This window comes from Pelophylax lessonae, assembly GCF_965119305.1.
Source record: "Pelophylax lessonae genome assembly, chromosome: 5".
NCBI classification, from domain to species: domain Eukaryota; kingdom Metazoa; phylum Chordata; class Amphibia; order Anura; family Ranidae; genus Pelophylax; species Pelophylax lessonae.
Window position 1 is genome coordinate 238,556,508 of NC_138772.1, and position 13,252 is coordinate 238,569,759.

Genomic DNA, 13,252 nt, shown 5'->3' on the forward strand with positions numbered 1-13,252 from the left:
AAAAAAAAATGCCTAATCACCAAAATGAGAGCTGGCTATTCCCCTTCATTTTAATGAATGTGCAATATTTTCGCCCAGTAATGAGTAGATGGGGGGTGAAGGAATGGATTGCATATGGTATCATGCCAATTGCTGACTTTCTGTGATGTGTACAGGTTAAATGCCCTTACCAGCCCAGAAGCAAAGAAGACAGCCAGCAGTGCCAGGCAAGCCCCCATGATAATAAGAAGCAGGAAGACGATGAGAGGGTGCTGCTGGCTCATGCAGTAATAGGACTCATACAGCCAGTCCCTGGGCTTCTGATGGTTTGCTGGACTAAGCATATTATCTGTCCTGTCCAGAAAATGACGACGGCCTCTCATGGCTTCTTCACAGAGCTGGAAAAGTAGAAGCTCCTTCTATATCAGACAATCCAGCCTCCCTTTTCATGTACACCTAAGGTGGAAGGGTTTTGTTCCAGCAAAAGCATAGAAGAGCACGATGCAAGTTGAAGCGACGGCTATGTACAGTATTGGTAGTGGAAGGCTGGCCAGTTGTAGCAGAGAATGCAGGTGATGGCAGAGATAGTGGAAGTTGGCAGAGAGTCTTGAAGCCGGCGTATGTCAGCTGTGAACAATGAGGAGAGCGCACCCCTCCCTCTGTCCGCGCCACACATCTCATTCATAACAGGCTCTGTCCCTCCTCGCTAGGTAAATGTGCTATAATGGACTTTCCTATCGGATAGCTTCTAGTGAGCATCCACAGTTGTTTTCCTGTTTCATTTTTTTCAAAAGCAAGCAGCTGTCAGAAGCATAGTTGTTCTCTGTAGATCACAGTCCGATTAAAGGCTTGGAAAAGGGAAACTTTATTTTGAGTAAGCATCAAAATATTAAAATTACAGCTATTTTTTTTTTATACTTGCGGGCTTTTTTTTTGTACACAGTTGTAACGTTAATGCAGGAGTTCCCAAACTGTGGGTCGCACTGAGCCAGATTTTACAGAGAGCGGGCTCGCTTAAATTGTGCTGTGCGAGCCCAAGTAAATTACTGTCATTATTTGGGGCCCGAAGCAGAGGTGCCCCTTAACCACTTTACCACCGGAGGATTTTGCTGTCTTACGTCTGGGCCACTTTTTGCGATTCGGCACTGTGCGACTTTAACTGACAATTGCGCGGTCATGCAACGCCGTACCCAAACGAAATGTACGTCCTTTTTACCCCACAAACAGAGCTTTCTTTTGGTGGTATTTGATCACCTGTGCGATTTTTACTTCTTGCGCTATAAAACAAAAAGAGCGACAATTTTGAAAAATAACAATATTTTTCAAATTTTTTTTATATGAAATTCCCCCCCCCCCCCCCAAATATAAAAATCAAAATTTCTTTATCATTTTAGGCCAATTTGTTTTCTGCTACATATTTTTGGTAAAAAAAAAAAAAAAATCGCAATAAGCGTATTTTGATTGGTTTGTGCAAAAGTTATTGCGTTTACTAACTAAGGGAAAGATTTCTGTCATTTTTGGTGTTTTTTTTTTTTTACGAGTAATGGCGGCGATCTGCGATTTTTTTTTTTTTGTGGGACTGCGACATTGCGGCGGACAGATCGGACCCTTGACTGACATTTTTGACACTTTTGGGGGTACCAGTGACATTACTACAGTAATCAGTGCTATAAATATGCACTGTTACTGTAAAAATGGCAGGGAAGGGGTTAATTTTATTGGAGAGGGAGGGGTTAATGTATTCCTGGTGCTTACTGACGTGTGTGGGGGGAGGTGACTGAGTGACACAAGGACAGATCGCAGGTTCAGCTATGCTGAATCCGGCAATCTGGCCCTGCCTGTCACTTAAGAGATCCGCCCGCTTTGTTTACACAAGCGGGCAGATCTCCAGACTCGATTCCCCAACGATCGGGGAAGAGCAGCTGAATACAGCGGGAGCGATCCTCCGGCGGCGCGCGCATGCCGCCAAGAAGGGGGAGTGTCTGCCGACGTAGTTCTACGTCGGCAGACCTACAAGAGCCACTTTGCTGCAGTAGAGCTCTAGTGAGCCGACGGCAAGTGGTTAAGCCGCAAATCGCTGCGCTGTAGATCAATCCACCGGTCTGTGCAGACAGTGACAGCCGGGCTGGCATCGGCTGCGCACTGTGCTACAAAGAACAGACGGGGCCTTGAGCTCCACTGATGCTCTGACCCTGCCCCTTTTCATGAGTTCCGTGTTCTGTTCGGAAGGCAGCGCCTCGGGGTAGGAGTCGGACTGCACAGTGGAGCCGTTAGAGTGCATCAGATCGGAGCTGAGCTGGCTAGGACCAGTCACCAGGCAGGTCTTTTTCCTCCCTTGGCTTCCCAATTACCATAGGTAGAGACCAGTGGCGCCTGGTGCTCCATGGGCGGGGGGGGGGGGGGGAGGGGCGTTAGGCGGACCACACCATACCCTCCCCCCACCCACACCAGCTCGCACACCACCCCTCCACCCCTATCGCCGGCTCACTTACATTAAAGCACTAAAGATGCCCCGGAAACACTCCTGCCTGGCCCCATTAGAAGCCTCCCATCAGCTTAATCTCCGGCGGCGACTTTCCCTGGCAGCAACGGCAGCCGCTTCCCTGGCGTCTCCTCCCTCCTCCTCCTCATTGGCCAATAGCATGGCCTCTCCTTTTGGCCAATCAGGAAACAGGTCTCATGACCTGCTTCCTGATTGGCCAGGAGAAGGATCCGTGTGACAATAGCTTATTTTCATTTGCTGCTGTCACACAACTGTGTGGGCTCACTGCGCCCTGAGCCCACCCTTTTTTTTAGCTTGTGAAAGCCTCTGGCTCTAATCACATGGTTAAAAAAAAAAAATCCCCATTGATCTACATGCGTCCAGCGCCCTGCATGTAGATTAGGGGGCTGGACGCATTGATGGGGGGGCGGTGCCCCTGCGCCCCATATACACCAGCTGCCACTGGTAGAGACTTAAAAACCTTCACCAGTACAGGCCGTGGCTTTATTTTTTTAGAGAGCAGCATGGACCACCAGACTTCCAGACCAGACACTGCTTGATGGCTTATTTTAGGCCTGATTCACATGTATGCGGGTTGGCGGCCCACATTTGCACAGGCATAGTCGCCCATTGTTTCAAATGGGCTTGGGCAGCTATGCCTGCGTTTTCCGCAGAAAAAAGGTGCATGCAGCATTTAAAAAAAATGCAGTGGCCATGAAATCCATCCTGCTTTTGCACCATGCGACTTACCTGCAGTTCCTGCACACGCAAACTGTTCTTAAATGCTAAGCCCGCGTATATAAAAACGCAGAAAGCTTGTCAGAGCAGGTACTGCAGGTAAGTTGCATGGTGCAAAAGCAGGATGGATTTCATGGCCACTGCATTTTTTTTAAATGCCGCATGCACCTTTTTTCTGCAGAAAACGAGGGCATAGCAGCCCATTCAAATCAGTGGGCTCCTATGCTTGTGCAAATGTGGGCTGCCAACCCGCATACATGTGAACCAGGCCTAAAGCAGTAGTAAAGTAATTTATAAATAAAAACACTGGTCCTCCTGCAGGTTTAACCACTTCTGGACCGGAAGGATTTGCCCCCTTAATGACCAGGCCATTTTTTTTGCGATTTGGCGCGGCGTTACTTTAACTGAATGCAATGCTGTACCTAAATAAAATTGATGTCCTTATTTTCCCACAAATAGAGCTTTCTTTTGGTGGTATTTGATCATAATAAATTGAAAAGTAGTAAATTGATATTTTTAATTTAACATCCCCCTCCCTTTAAAATATGCATTATTATTATTTGCGCCAACAAATTCTGTAGCCCTTTACAATATTAAATTACAAGCAAGTGGGTCCCAGAAAAAAAAAATGTATTCAGGAGTGGGTCTCGGCCCAAAAAAGTTTGGGAAGCCCTGTTGTAACGAATGCCCATTTGCTGGGACGTTTGCCACAGGCTACTGGAGGAGTGTGGAGGCCAGCCCTGGCTTATAGGGGAGTGCAGCTCTATGTGGGGCAGTGGCGGCCGGTGCATAGGGGGCGCCAGGGCGCCGCCCCCCCTGAAAAAAGGAAGAAAAAAAAAAAATTGCAAAACGAGCAATAAAGTTTGAAAAAAAAAAAAATTGCGTTCGCCGCCGCCGCCGCCGCCAGCCGATGTGGAGGGGGTGGGGGGGTGGGGTTACCACCCAGAAGAGGCGCCGATTGGCTGCCTTCTGGGGGGCGTGGGGGGCGTAACCTGGGCGCAAGGCAGATTCCTTGGAAACCCCCACTTCGTGGATTCCTGGCTGTGATTGGTCCAGCCTCCAGCCTGGACCAATCACAGCATCCAGGACATCCAACGCTGACCCCGCTGACGTCACTCGCAGCAGTGGACCGGACCGCGGACGATGGAGTCGGGTGGACACCGGACGGGAGTGACGGCAGCACCGGAGAGGAGACCAGACCACCGGAGGTCATCTGCTGGAAGAAGACATCACCACCGGTGAGTCCTCGTCGTCCTCCTGTCCTGTCAGTCCTCCATGACCATCCATCCAGCTTTTCCACCGCCATCCCCCTCTGTTCTGCCTCATCCCATGACCATCCATCCATCCAGCCTTTCCACCGCCATCCCCCTCTGCTCTGCCTCATCCCATGACCATCCATCCATCCAGCCTTTCCACTGCCATCCCCCTCTGCTCTGCCTCATCCCATGACCATCCCTCCCACTGCCATCCCTCTCTGCCTCATGCCCTCATCCCTCCCACCGCCATCCCTTTGCCTAATCCCATCTCTCCCACCACCATCCCTCTGCCTGATCCCATCTCTCCCACCGCCATCCCTCTGCCTGATCCCATCTCTCTCACCTCCATCCCTCTGCCTGATCTCATCCCGCCCACCGCCTGATCCAATCTCTCCCACCTCCATCCCTCTGCCTGATCCCATCTCTCCCACCTCCATCCCTCTGCCTGATCCCATCTCTCCCACCTCCATCCCTCTGCCTGATCCCATCTCTCCCACCTCCATCCCTCTGCCTGATCCCATCTCTCCCACCTCCATCCCTCTGCCTGATCCCATCTCTCCCACCTCCATCCCTCTGCCTGATCCCATCTCTCCCACCACCATCCCTCTGCCTGATCCCATCTCTCCCACTGCCATACCTCTGCAGGGGGCATGTACGCTGGTCACTGTATTGAAAGGGGGCATGCACGCTGGTCACTACATTGAAAGGGGGCATGTACGCTGGTCACTACATTGAAAGGGGGCATGTACGCTGGTCACTACATTGAAAGGGGGCATGTATGCTGGTCACTACATTGAAAGGGGGCATGTATGCTGGTCACTACATTGAAAGGGGGCATGTATGCTGGTCACTACATTGAAAGGGGGCATGTACGCTGGTCACTACATTGAAAGGGGGCATGTACGCTGGTCACTACATTGAAAGGGGGCATGTACGCTGGTCACTACATTGAAAGGGGGCCTGTATACTGGTCACTACATTGAAAGGGGGCATGTACGCTGGTCACTACATTTAAAGGGGGCCTGTATACTGGTCACTACATTGAAAGGGGGCCTGTATACTGGTCACTACATTGAAAGGGGGCCTGTATACTGGTCACTACATTGAAAGGGGGCCTGTATACTGGTCACTACATTGAAAGGGGGCATGTACGCTGGTCACTACATTGAAAGGGGGCATGTACTGTGTGGTCTGTGCTAGGGGGTCTGTACTGTGGGGTTTGTACAAGGGGCCTGTACTGTGGGGTTTGTGCTAGGGAGTCTGTACTGTGGGGTTTGTACAAGGGGCCTGTACTGTGGGGTTTGTGCCACTCTGTCAGTGTATCCCATAATAGGGCCCCTGCTCCCTATTATGGGATATACTAGTACTGATGGAGCCCTTAATATGTGATATATTGGGAGAATTGGTTCACGCAAGCAAAATACAGGGGACAAAATGGGTGGGGTCTATAAGGGGTGTGGCTTCTGAGAAATGGGAGGGGTCAAAATAGAAGGGCGGGGTCTTGCGCCCCCCCATCTTAAAACTTCACCAGCCGCCACTGATGTGGGGGTGTATGCTGGGGATCCTTGGACTACTGTTACTTTGAATTCAAGTCCCTGTCACCCCAAGCGACACAGACTCTAGGCCTAAGCTGCCTACAACCAATGAGAGACTAAACAGATGCTAATGACATGAGCTATGGTATACTTGGGGGATGTGAATGGACACTTATAATAAGGTGTGTTGAAAAAGGAGATGGGCAGTCTGCAAGCCTATGCCTTCTGCTTTCATCTGTTTAGAGGTGGTGTGTGTTCACACTTCTAGGAATGCGTATTCGGCTATGTTTTGGGCTTGTTGTTTGTGGAGTCAATTATGATAATGCTAATCCTGTCTGAGCCTATTGTTTCTGTCCAGATGGCCAAGTATGTTAATTATGTAGCAAGATTTCCAGGCCTATGGCCTGATGTGGGTCTGCCATTAGTACCGGCATACCTCCCAACCGTCCCGGAATCCGCGGGACTGTCCCACAATTTGAAGTCAGTCCCGGTGTCCCGCGGAGCTGGGCTGAAGTCCCAGAATCCAGGGCTGGAACAGACACCGGAACCCGCTTCTAGTCTCGGTCTCTCACTCTGCGATTTGCCCGGTGAGATGGGCGGGGCGATGAACGGGGGAAGCCGGTGAGAAGTCCTTCAACGGTAAGACAGATCGGGGAGTCACGTGAGAGCGCCTCCACCAATCACCGGCCGGTATTCCTGACATCCCTCATCCAAGACCCCGCCCTCGGACGTCACCGCCAGCGACATCTCCATGGTGACGGAGGGAGGCTGCAAGGGGGCAGGGCGACTGAGGAAGAGTTCAAACTGAAGCAGGAGCTGCCGGAGGAGGTGAGAGTGGGGGGGGTGGTGGGATCTGGCTCACCCGTTGGTGACCCCCAATCTCAGGGACAGGCGGTAAGGGGACACTCTCCTCCCCTTTGTGACCGCTGAGGAGGGGGGACAGTGAGAGAGTTGGGGGGTTATTAGTTAAGAGAGGAGGGAGAATGGATGAGAGAGTTAGGGGGTCATTAGTAAGAGGAGGGGGGGATTCGTGAGAGAGCTGGGGGGGCATTAGTAGGAGAGGAGGGGGGCATTAGTAAGAGGGGAGGGGGGGGAAGTGGTGAGAGCTGGGGGGCAGTAGTAAGAGGTGGGGGGATAGCTGAGAGAGCTGGGGGGTCATTAGTAAGAGGGGAGGGGGGAATTGGTGAGAGCTGGGGGGCACTAGTAGGAGAGGTGGGGGGGGGAATAGCTGAGAGAGCTGGGGGTGTCATTAGTAAGAGAGGAGGGGGAATTGGTGAGCGAGCTGGGGGCAGCACATTAGTAAGCGAGAAGGGGGGGAATTGGTGAGAGAGCTGGGGGGGTCATTAGTAAGAGAGGAGGGGGGTCATTAGTAAGAGAGGAGGGGGGGGAATTGGTGAGAGAGCTGGGGGGGTCATTAGTAAGAGTGGAGGGGGAATTGGTGAGAGCTGGGGGGGGCATAAGTAAGAGAGGACGGAGAATTTGTGGGAGGTTGGGGGGGGGCTTTAGTAGGAGATGAGGGGGGAATTGGTGAGAGAGCTGGGGGGGGGGGTCATTAGTAAGAGAGGAGGGGGAGTTGGTGGACATTGGTGAGAGAGCTGGGAGGGCATTGCTGAGAAATCTAGGGGGGGGGCATTTGTGAGAGGTGAGAAAGCTGGGGGCATTAGTGAGAGCTAGCAGCATTGGTAAGAGAGCTGTTTTTTTTTTTTAGCACACCCCTTAAGCCCCTACCATCAAGACTTTAGCCACACCCACATTTTGCCATTAAGCGCGCCACAGCTCACTTACTCCCTCAATTGTCCCTCATTCTGAAGTTCAAAAGTTGGGAGGTATGAGTACCGGTAATCTCTCCAGCCCATGTGAGCTGTGACCCTGGGTGTAACAACTGAAGCAGCGACAACTCCGGCATCTTTGTTTGTGGTTTTTATTTGGAATAAAGGGGATGGGAGAAGGGAATGATTGGGATACTCTGTGAGGCTTAAGCTAATTACAATTGGGACTTTACTCATGAAATGCCCGTTGGTGCTTCCTTTACGCCAGCCGACACCCACTGACACTGAGAACACTCTGTAGAACAGAGGATGTGCTGAATCCTTGACTTATAGTCCAGAAGATCCAAGGCTGAGAACTGTAGAACTCCTGACACTGTTGTACTATGAAAGTCACTGAATACTTTCCCCCGCCTTGCACAGCTTGAGGTAGTATATAGTAGAACTCTGTATAGCTGTCACTTTAACTGGCACTCTCTGTGCAATTCAGGGCCCAAAGTGCAGGTGCCCACTTTGACCTTCAACTCTTCAGGGTCCACTGACTATGTACCCCCTCTGTAGCTTTGGGGTCCTCAACCTAGGTACCCCCTTTACAGCTAGCTGACACTGGATCCCAGAACCTCTTCCGGAGTGGTCCCCTCTAACTTCAGGCAGACCCCCAGGGGCAATCCTCAGTACTCACGACCTGTGTAGGCATTCCTGGGACTGTACCCCTCTCTCTCTCTCCGCAGGCTCACGGCACACCGGATCCCCTCAGCTCAACTCAGCACTCTCTGGACACTCAGGCGACACCCTGAGACATCCCCCTTCCTCAGACATGAGGAGAGACAGCCACACTCTCCTTCCTGGGACTCTGCTCCTGCCAAAGACACCGTCCCAAGCACTTCCCCCCAAACTTATACCCACTCCCAGAATCCTTTGCAGCCTTCTGGGGTAGTTACAAGCTGGAATGTGTCCCCTGATTGGGCTTCCCACACTGCCCTATGAGAAGCCTCTCACAGGAGCCAGTAGGGATACTTCTCCCTCAGCAGGCACATGTGGAAGCCCTGACACCCTATCCAACAGATTACAACCCTGCTGTTAGGCAGACAAGGCCCACTATAAATTTACCTAGCACCTACCTGTAGGGTGCTACATATACAATACATTTGCATGATGTAATCAAGTACCTACGACTGTATATATTGGAAGTGAGTTGTTGAATAAAGAGTCTTTGTTTTTACCCTTCATCGAGCTTAGGCTGATGTTTGGGGGGAATTGGGGACCATAGTCACTGAATCACGTGGGATTCGGGAGACCTGAGACAGAAATACTTGGTCGAAGTATTGGGGGTCTGTTACACTGGTGGCAAGCTGTGGGATTCTTCTCCCGAATAGATCCCAAACCAGGAATGCAGTGAGGAGCCCAGCAAAGTCTCAATCTAAGGAGGAACTCAGGAGATGGAGCAAGCTAGCCCCTGGGCAGTGTCCCCATATGAGGTGAAGTTCCAGCGAAGACTACTGGCAAAGGAACAGGGCCATATGTCAGCAAAGGACAAGGTGGACTGGAGAAAACATGTAATGCGAGAACTCTGGCAGGAGTCCATGGAGGTAGCACAGCTTCGGCGGAAAGAGAAGCTTCCAAGTACAGCACAACGCTGGCAGGAACAAGTGAGCCAACGGATGTTTATCCTGGGAGAGCAACCCTTGACGGAGTGGGTAAGGCACCTTGAGTGCCTGGTCTAGAGAGAAATTATGCTGGATGACTCGTACCGGGCACTAGGGTGGTACGCAGTCCAGCCAGACTCTTGGGTGGCAGAAGGCATTCAACCAGAGGGGGATGCTATGATGGCCCAGGCCTGTTGTGGAAGGCCATGGGAGGAGGATGATGATTTTGACAGTCCTGCGATGTCGCGGTTCTGGGCTATTTATTATTCCTGAAGAAGGATGCTACTGGTCCAATTGTTGGAGCTGAGACTAGACCTCAGCCACCTGGTTATCATGGAGTGGGGGTTGGAACAGGACTACCAACACCTCCTAGACTTGGCCCAGCAGCACTGGTCATGCCCACTACCCAGGATCAGCCAGCATTAGCGGGAGAGGCGATTGTAGGTCCCTCATCCCAGCAGCAGCCAACAGCACTGGGGGTGGAAATGGTCATGCCCACTACCCAGGACCAGCCAGCATTAGCGGGAGAGGCGATTGTAGGTCCCTCGTCCCAGCAGCAGCCAACAGCACTTGGGGTGGAGATGGTCGTGCCCACTAGGGATGATCGAACTTTTGAAAAGTTCGGTTCGGCCAGAACATCCGAACTTCCCGAAAGTTCGGCCCGGATTTCAGAACCCCATTGAAATCAATGGGACCCGAACTTCGGTAATCAAAAAACACCATTTTTAAGCCCTAAAACGCAATAAATGCCCCTAAAAAGTCCCTAGGGCTCTGGGTCATGCCCCATTAACTATTAATCACACAAAAAAAGTTCTTAAAAATTGTCATTTTTGATAAAAAAAGCCAATTATTGAAAAAAAAAAAAAAGATTTTTTGATTTTTACTTTGGATTTCGTATCTGGGGGGTCTAAAAGTGTACATGTGAAGTTTCAGCTCTGTAGCATGTCCAGAACCATAAAAAAAAAAGATCGTTTGTATTAGAACACTTTCAGCACAGGAGTTTTCACACCTTGCCGGTTTAATAGCAGGCATTTTTTTGGGTTCTTTGCAGTCAGGAAAAACATCTGAACTTGTGTATAGTGGTACTGTGCACAAGTTCAGATGTTTTGCCTGCCTCCCAAAACTCCCAAAAAATGCCAGCAAAAACACACCTGGGCATTTTTTTTTGACGCTAGCGTTTTTTTGGGCATTTTTTGGGGTTCTTTTGAGGCAGGCAAAACATCTGAACTTGTGTATAGTGGTATATATACACACATAATTATATGTATATAGACACCTAGCCATATATAGGTGTGATAGTAGCAGAAATATATTACTGTAAATGATTTCATTAGCGCAAGCATATATTTCTGCTACTATCACACCTATATATGTCTAGGGGTATATATATACAGACATATATATGTGTATATATATACCCCCTATACACATGTTCAGATGTCATGTCTGACATCAAACGTCCTCAAAAAAGCACTGGCAGTGGCAGCCCCTGCAGCATGAAAAATGCTTGGCTGGAGAGAAGCCATATTCCTGTCCCGAAGCAACTCAGAGAAATGATCATTTCTCTATAGCGGTCACCCTGCTATGGAAGGGTTTTGTCACCCTTCCATAGCAGTCACTGTCAGTTAAGCCTACACTAAACTACGGTCCCCTTACACTTAACACTTTCCCTACAGAAACTAAATTTTTGAAGCTAACTTAAGTGTAAAGGAGCACTCTAACTACACTAGATATCCCTTTCCTCACACTAAAAATAGCTAAATGACACTATGGGCCTGATTCATAGTACGGCGAATTGGCGTTTCGGCGTGATTTTGCGAAGCGGCGATTATTTAAGTCTGAAATTGGCATTCAAAGAACGGCGGGCGGAAAATAGCGCCTAGTGTGAGATTCATTAAGATGCAATATGGTCAGAGCGCGACTTAAAACCACGCCAGCTAAAAGCTCGACTAAAGTTTAGCCAAATTTTCCCCTGTACCCCCAAAAATCCCAAATCACTGTGGAAGGTGTGGAAGTCAATTTGGAGATGACTTGCGTTTAAAAAATCTCAAAAACTGACTTAGAAAGAGAGATATCTGCGAAAGTGTGGAAAGGTTAAACAGCTCCTCCAGCCGCGAGCTGCGAACTCGCGAATGTGCGCATGCGCAACGTCAAATTGGCTCAAAAAATTTCGCCAGCGCGATTTTGGGTCAATTTTTTTTTGAATACCGCTTGCAAATCCGCTGTCTCGCCCATAGAAAATGGCAAAAACCGGCGGAATTGGAAAAACATGCACACTTCCAACAAGGGATCCTTTAGTAAACACCATCACATTCCATACACCTTTCCTGCTAACTCCGAAATCATAGCAGTCAAATCTACAGTGTTTATATAGAACCTCCACATTCTCTGAAAAAACCCACAAAATATTACATTGGGGAATTGGTCGTCAGATAGAAAAAAAATAGATGTAAAACATATTTCAAAGAAAGATTATTAGCATTTCACACATATCAAGGAAATGTCACAATTTTGACAATATTTTATGTGTTTCCAAAGAATGTTTTTAGAAATATATTGCAAATACTACCTTTTCTTCCATATGGGTATGGCCAAGTGTTACCATTTTACTACACATTTAACTGAAGGTATATATATATATATCCCTTATACTTGGCTAATTAGCAAAGTATGCCCAACAAACAAATAGAGCTTTAGCTCACAATATTGCTACATATTGACTTTATGGGGCATCTTTTGTATTTTGTTCATGTCTTTGGATTAAAAGTTTGCTGATACACATGCCTTTTTCAAACATGAACAAAATTAATGATGTCAACATTTGGAGGATTGGAGATATCCAAGTGTTGCCCATACAGAGGGCACCTTCCGGATTCGAACTTACAAACCTACAGCAGGAAGGCAGACTCCCTAATCATTGTGCTATTTCTCAGTGAGCGTTGGGTGTTTTCCTCATGCCGTCAAAATGCTCACATGGGAACAGGGGCCATTGAACTGAATAGGATTGGATTTTTTGCCTGTTTTTGGAGCTGATCCTTGAGCTGGACAAATCCCCCTCAAACGCCCCCAAACGGGCTACGTTCACATGTACGTGTTTGTGGTCTGTTTTTGGGGCTTTTGTAGGTGATTTCATATAACAATGCCTGCCCAAAAAATGCATGTCAAAACGCCTGGGAAAACGCCAGCCAAAATGCACATAAGAACGCCTGATATAATTGCCACGCCAAATTTAGGGATGTTCATGAGTGATGAGTCAGATTGTTGGCTTACATATCTGGTCAATCGTCACAATCTCACTTCTCAAATCCCAAAAGGTGTGTTTCAATTGTTTCCCTAAATATATATTTCTCTCTCTCTCACGTAATTGTATATATATGTATGTATTCCTGTATCTAAACATTCTAAATAATGACTAGCAAACTTCAAGAGAGAATTTTTTCAATTCACATATACTATACACACCTACATACATTTCTATTCCTCATTTCTATTTCCCTTGTTTTGGCAACTGAGCATGCTCCAAAACACACAGGATACACACAGTTAATTTTTGGACTGGGCGTTACCATTCTGGGTGTGTTTGCTTGGATTATATATAGCTCACTCAGACATCAGGAAAGATTTGACCTACGAAGAGGTCCAATATATTTGTGTGTCACGTGTTTTATGGGTAACATTTTTGGCCCTTTGTTATTTATGGAGGTGAGATTTGGCTGTGTTGTGTGTTGACTCTCTGTAAGTATTTATTGCTGTTAACATAATTCTGTCAATCTGCACATGCATCTGTTGATTATGGGCTCTTTGTCGATGTATATGGTCTAAATGTTGTACAAAGGTTGTTTTGGTTTGA